General features: G+C 42.4%; 1 protein-coding gene across 1 annotated transcript in view; it reads right to left on the bottom strand.

Moving 5' to 3' along the window:
• The window catches only part of LOC137209357 (zinc finger protein 37A-like), a 69463-nt gene extending 66557 nt beyond the window's left edge, over positions 1–2906 (bottom strand). Inside the window, exon 1 of the mRNA XM_067710975.1 lies at positions 2858–2906. The gene's annotated coding sequence lies outside the window, so the exon portion shown is untranslated. The remainder of the gene's footprint in view (positions 1–2857) is intronic.
• Positions 2907–6064: the final 3158 nt, after the last annotated feature.

The following is a 6064-nucleotide window of genomic DNA, read 5'->3' on the forward strand; positions in this document are numbered from 1 at the left end:
ACTCCAGTCATGTTGGATTAGGGCCCCACCCTTATGACCTCATTTAACTTTCTCTCTTTAAGGGCTCTACCTCCAAAACAGTCACATTAGAATGGATCTGGGGGAAAACCACTTCAGTCCAGGATAACATATAACTGACCTTAAATATTTTTCATAAAACAGTATTTACCTATATCTATAATGAATTCTGATATTATGTTTTATTTCTTTAAAAATGTTAGCTCTGATTCATTGAACTGATTTCACAGTTCCTTCATAGGCCAATGTGGTTGCTCTGTAATGTGTTACCTAGGCGAGACTGAATTACATTTCCCAAAATTCCTTTTCCTATATGTTTCCCATGGGGTGGACCATGAAAGAGATTCTTGTGCAAGACTTGGAGGGCATAAGTGATGTAGCAGCCATTTTGTATCTCACACGTGCTATTGCTGATCTACTGACCACCTCATTGGCATGAGACACCTCTAGGACTGTGTTCCACATGGATCCTTCAGCTCCTCTGATGCACATACCACCTCAGTGACTAAGGGGCCAAGCTTCTGTAGGACACCACACCATCAAGGTCAGAGGCAATGAGAACTGACTCCAGTTTTAACCCATCCTCGTCGGCGCCACTCATGGTTGTGAGTTCTCGTTTGTTTTTGCTCTCTTCCGCATTACATCCACCTTCCTTTCCTTATTGTCTGCCTTGTGGACTTCAAGCGCCTTCATCAGACATGAAGACAACAACCTTATAGAGACTGCTTAACCAGTTCCCACAGCTGTAGAAAGCCAAAGCCCTGTAATAAATCCCTTTAGACATACACACTCTTCTTATGGTTCTATGTCTCTAATTAAATCCTTCCTGAATCATAAATTTGTACCAAATTAGGTCTGGCTTTTCTGAACTGGGTCTGGTTTTTCTTAATTAGATGCTGTTATCTGACTAGAGTCAGATTTAAAGCTATTAAAGATCCTGTTTCAGTTGTAAAGGGTCACTGATAGTCCATGACATGCAGTGGCAATACAGATACACAAATTATTACCTTTAGATACCTGTAATCAAGTGCCTATAGAAAGCAAGGCTCTGGGAAATCAAGTATTTTCTCCCCTAGATATTTTAGTGAACACAAGGAGTATAATGGAACTGGCTGTTACTTCTAAATGTGCTGGAGAACTTTGGGGAAAGAAGATGAGAAGCTCGGGGATTTAAATTCCCAGCTCAAGATCCACACAGGGACCTTAAAGCTTCAATGATAACCTTGAAAGCACCTCATCCCCTAAAGCTGCAGGGCTGAGATTTATGAAAGGAAACCCAGTGACAAATCTGTTGGGTAGCTTCATTACTATGTAAACTGAATTTCCAACCTTACACAGCCTCATTACAAGTTAGGGCATTGACTGGTAGGGAACAGAACCCTGAAAACTGGGACAGGAAAATAAGAACAGAGTTCAATGGAGCCGAGATCCTCAATGCCTACAAATGCTTTCAGTATATCTGTTAACCCCATGCCCCCCACCCCTAAATCCACAGCTATGGCCTCATGAGGAGTTCCCTATGACCAGATGACTGAGAAAGAAAAAACCTCAGGCTTGGGTTAGATGATTCTGCACAGTATGCAGCCCCACTCTGAGATGGCCCTGAAAGTCAGTGGTAAAAGGAAATCATCCAAAGGGGAAGAAATTTGAGCAGTGCACCTGGTTTATTTTACCTGGAAGCAGAGATGGCCAAAGTTATGGGTCTACACGTATTTATGTACAGTGGCTAATGGTTTAGCTAAATGGTCAAGGACTAAGAAGGGGTACCCTGGAAAATCTTTGAAAAGTTCTTGGGAAGAGGTGCATGCCCAGACCTTTCCAAATGGGCAGAGTGAAGGTATTTGTGTACCATGTGAATGCTCACCAAAGAGTAACCTCACTGGAGGACTGAATAATTAAGGACACATTCTGTGGATGCCCATCCCCTTCTGTCAGTCAGGCCCTTTTCCCAGCCTCTTCTGGCACTGCCCAGTGGGCTCATGAATGAAGTGGCCGCAGCGGGAGTGAAAGAGATTATGCATGGGCTCAGCAAAACGGACTCACTCTCGTCAAGGCCGATCTGGCTAAAGTCCCTGTTAAGTGCCTAATCTGCCAGCAGTAGAGACCACCAATTACCAACCAACTTGGCACCATTCCGTGGATGGATCAGTTTAGCTACTTGTTATCAGGGTGACTGCATTAGATCATTCCCATCACAAAACAGATAGTATTTTGTACCTACCATCAAAAGATCTGGAGTACATGGATTTGCCTTCCCTGCCTGCAATGCATCTGTCAAAACCAACATCAAGAGGTTTACAGAATGCCTCATCCACCAGCACGGTATTCCTTGCAGCCTTGGTTTGGCTTCCAGGAGGCTGCTAAAGCCCCCACAGTGAAAGAGTCTCTGAGGGCATGAATGGGAGCACCTGCTGATTTCAATTTGGACTGGTTCTTGAGCCTGCTTTTGGAGGAGGCCCTATACAAGTTGGGCCAATTTGAAAGTAACAGCATCAGTGAGATTAAAAAAAAAATTTAAGTGGGGAAATATGTTGCCTACAGAACCCCAAAAGGACTAAAGGACATATCTGTATTAACACTGTGTGTGTTAAGAACACACAATGAAAAAAAAAACAAAAAAAACAGTCAATAGCTGTTTCTTGACGGTGTCAGGGATGGAGCGGCCCTTGGTTTACAAATAATTTTCAGGAACTTAACTGAGGGGGTAGATCTTTGTGTTATGTGTGGTGAAATAACTTATGCCTCTTTTTGTGAGTTCTTTTGTGGGTATTTGTATGTCCCAAGTGGATTTGTGAAACGAATTTCCTCAGAGGAGGATGTCATCAATGTAATGTCATACCTGTGCTCCTGGAGAAAACTGGATGCAGTTAAGGTATTGCCCACGAAGACTATGCAATGGCAGAGTTGCTGAGGTATCCCACGGGTAGCCTGGTAAAGGTGTCTGATGTCCCTTCAGAGGTGAAGGCAAACTGTGGCTGAGAGGCTGTTGAAAAGAGCACTGAACAGAATATATTAGCCAAACCTGGAATAAGAAAATATTTACTACTTGCTATTTGGATGGAAGCAATAATTTTAATAAATTGGGTACTGGGTCCTTAACAGATGGGCCATAGCATTAAGGTTGTGATAACCCCTTGTGAAGCACCATCATTATTTCCAGACTAAGAATAAGCTAAACTGGACCATTAAACAGAGAAGCAGAGGTGATAACCACTTCTCTAGATAGGTCTTTATAATGGTTTCAGTTGGGGTATACGGTACACGGGGTCCCATTTTGTCAATTTGTAAGTGCCAAAAATATAATTTTATTATTCACTGGATCAGAGCATCCATGCCTTCTATGGGATTATGTTAAAATTAAATCAATGGATACCATGAATCTTAGGATGTTTCACCTTAACCAACAGAAATACTGTCTATTTCTTCTCAATGACTCAGTCTGTTTGGGCTGCTATAATAAAATACAATGGACTGGGTGCCTTATAAACAACAAAAATTTATTTCTCACAGTTCTAGAGGCTGAGAAGTCCAAGATCAACGTGCCAGATGTCTGGTGAGGACCCACTTCCTGGTTCACAGATGGCTGTCTTTTCCTAAGTCCTCATATGACAGAAGCAGCAAGGGAATTCTCTGGAGTTCCTATTGTAAGGGCACTAACCCCATTCATGAGGGCTCTGTCCTCATAACCCAATCACCCTCAAAAGCCCAACCTCCAAATACCATCACACTGGCGATTAGATTTCAACCTTAAGAATTTTGGAGCAATACACAATTGAGTCTATAGCACTATTTTATGTTCAATAACTCCTCTAAGATTTTAGGGGTAACGTGATTACATTTAGTGGGATGCTCAGGTATAACTATAACTTGAACCCTGTATTAAGGCCATGAAAGTTTGCCAATGGTACATTTCAGCAGATACTAGAGTTAACACTAAAGTTAATTTGGAAGGTATAAAAGCCAATCAGCACCCTTTTATCTTTTGTTGTATAAATTATATTAGCAAATTCTGGATTTCCAATTGGGTCAAACTGTGGACCTAACTTACATAATATTGTACAGCAACTATACCTCAATTAAAAAAAAAACAAAAACAAAAGACTGTGGACTTTTGTATCAGTTATTTTGTTGTTTCCTCTCCCTGTGTCTAAGTCTGCCTCCCTCCCTTCATTCTTTCTTTCCATTTCTTTTCTTTTTGTGGTTACTGGATATACTTCTGAGGAGGAGGGGTTCTTTTTACTCTAATCAAACTTACAAATTTCTGTCTCCAGAGAGCATCCGATCAGGATCGTCAGGGTTAGGGGCCTGCTCCATGGCAATGGTTTCTGCATATGGCTTAAGGATCCCAGGCTTAAGTTGCATTTGAATTAACCTCTTTGCTGTGCCACAGGATGGGAGTTTTCCCCTCTAACTATGAGCACAGAATTTTTTTTCTTTTTTTCTTTTTTTACAACATAGAAATAGGTAGCAGGTGGTGCAGCAAAAGCATGCTGGGCCCATAACCCAGAGGTTGATTGATTGAACATCCTCTGTCTGCCATGGCTGTGGTCTTTTTTTCTGCCACGCAGGTTTCTTTCTCTCTGTTTTCTCTGTGCAAATTTCCTCGGTTATTTTGGATTTCGAGCCATGTAAAGTCTTGGCTTTCAGTTTTTGTCTCTATCCAATCACCCATGGCATGGACCTTCTGGGTGGTTACAAGGGAGAGTATCAAAGTCCAGCAGCCGGCCTCATAGGTAGCTTAGAGACCACCTGCCAAACAGACTGAACCCAATGGCAAGCCACACAGGGGCATAGCCAATTAATAATTCTCTCTTAGCGAAAACAGCCTCTCAGAGTGGGAAGGGAGAGCGACACTCCAAAAAAAGAACACAGAGCAGAGCAGGCCAAAGTGCAAGCCTACCAGCGATTGGTGGTTCTATCCCAAGTGGCCTCTGCCACATCACAGAACCGGTTAGCCAAGAGCAATGAGCTAACACTGACTAGGTGACCTGTCTTGGATGGATAATCCTGCTCATGATGCCAACTGTATTAACTGCCTTCTAGTCACTCTGTTGGTGGCGGGATTCCTGCCCTGGGGTAATGGAATAGCTGAACACATGACATCTCACACTGGACAGGTGAGATCTACATAAGTTTACTAGTTATGCATATTCACAGGCCAGGCAAGAGGGCACCATATGCCATCCAAGGTCACACAGGTAGTGCACTTGGGAACAGAGGGAACAACTAGGGGTTGTGGGAAATGGCTCTGTACTATCAAGAGGGTGCAGCGACCCCTGGTTCCTGTGAGAGGATGGGACTGGCTTTTCTGAGTAATCTTGCGGGCTGGTAGGGAAGTGAAACTTGCTACTCAGGGAAAAGCAAGAACCACAGGTACACCTGGTTGCCTTGGTAAAACAGGAGGATTGTTTGATTACAGGACCTTATCTGTGGGAGTAGAATGGGGAGGGAAATGTGCAAGTTAGGACATTAGAGGACCTTTTAGTTGTAGGTGTTAAGAGACTCTATTACACTGGGCCTTAAGTTGCTATAATTTAAAGTATTTTGGGGACTTCCCTGGTGGTACAGTGGTTAAAACCCCGCACTCCCAATGCAGGGGGTCCGAGTTTGACCCCTGGTCAGGAAACTAGATCCCGCATGCTGCAACAAAGATCCCGCAGGCTGCAACCAAGACCCAGCACAGCCAAATAAATAATTAAATAAATATTAAAATAAAGTATTACGAAGACTATAAAAACAACCCAAATATTCATTAGTGGTGATTATAGCTGCAGTGCAAAAACATATGACTGACAAGCAAAAACTTTAGTACAGAAACAAGATGTTATAATGAGAGGTAAGGAATTTAAGATAATTCCAAAAAAAGGTAATAAGTCTTAGAAAAGCAGAAAGCTGTAATTGAAGATATGCTTCAGTGGTTGTCAATATATGATTTCTGAGAATGCATTCCCCTCCCCAGCCCAACCCCACATGGGAAAATTGGTACTGAGTGATGTGAGTTTTCAATTTTGTAAATATGTAAGAAAGCATCCTCACAGATTAATCT

This window comes from Pseudorca crassidens, chromosome 16 (assembly GCF_039906515.1).
Source record: "Pseudorca crassidens isolate mPseCra1 chromosome 16, mPseCra1.hap1, whole genome shotgun sequence".
Lineage (NCBI taxonomy): Eukaryota > Metazoa > Chordata > Mammalia > Artiodactyla > Delphinidae > Pseudorca > Pseudorca crassidens.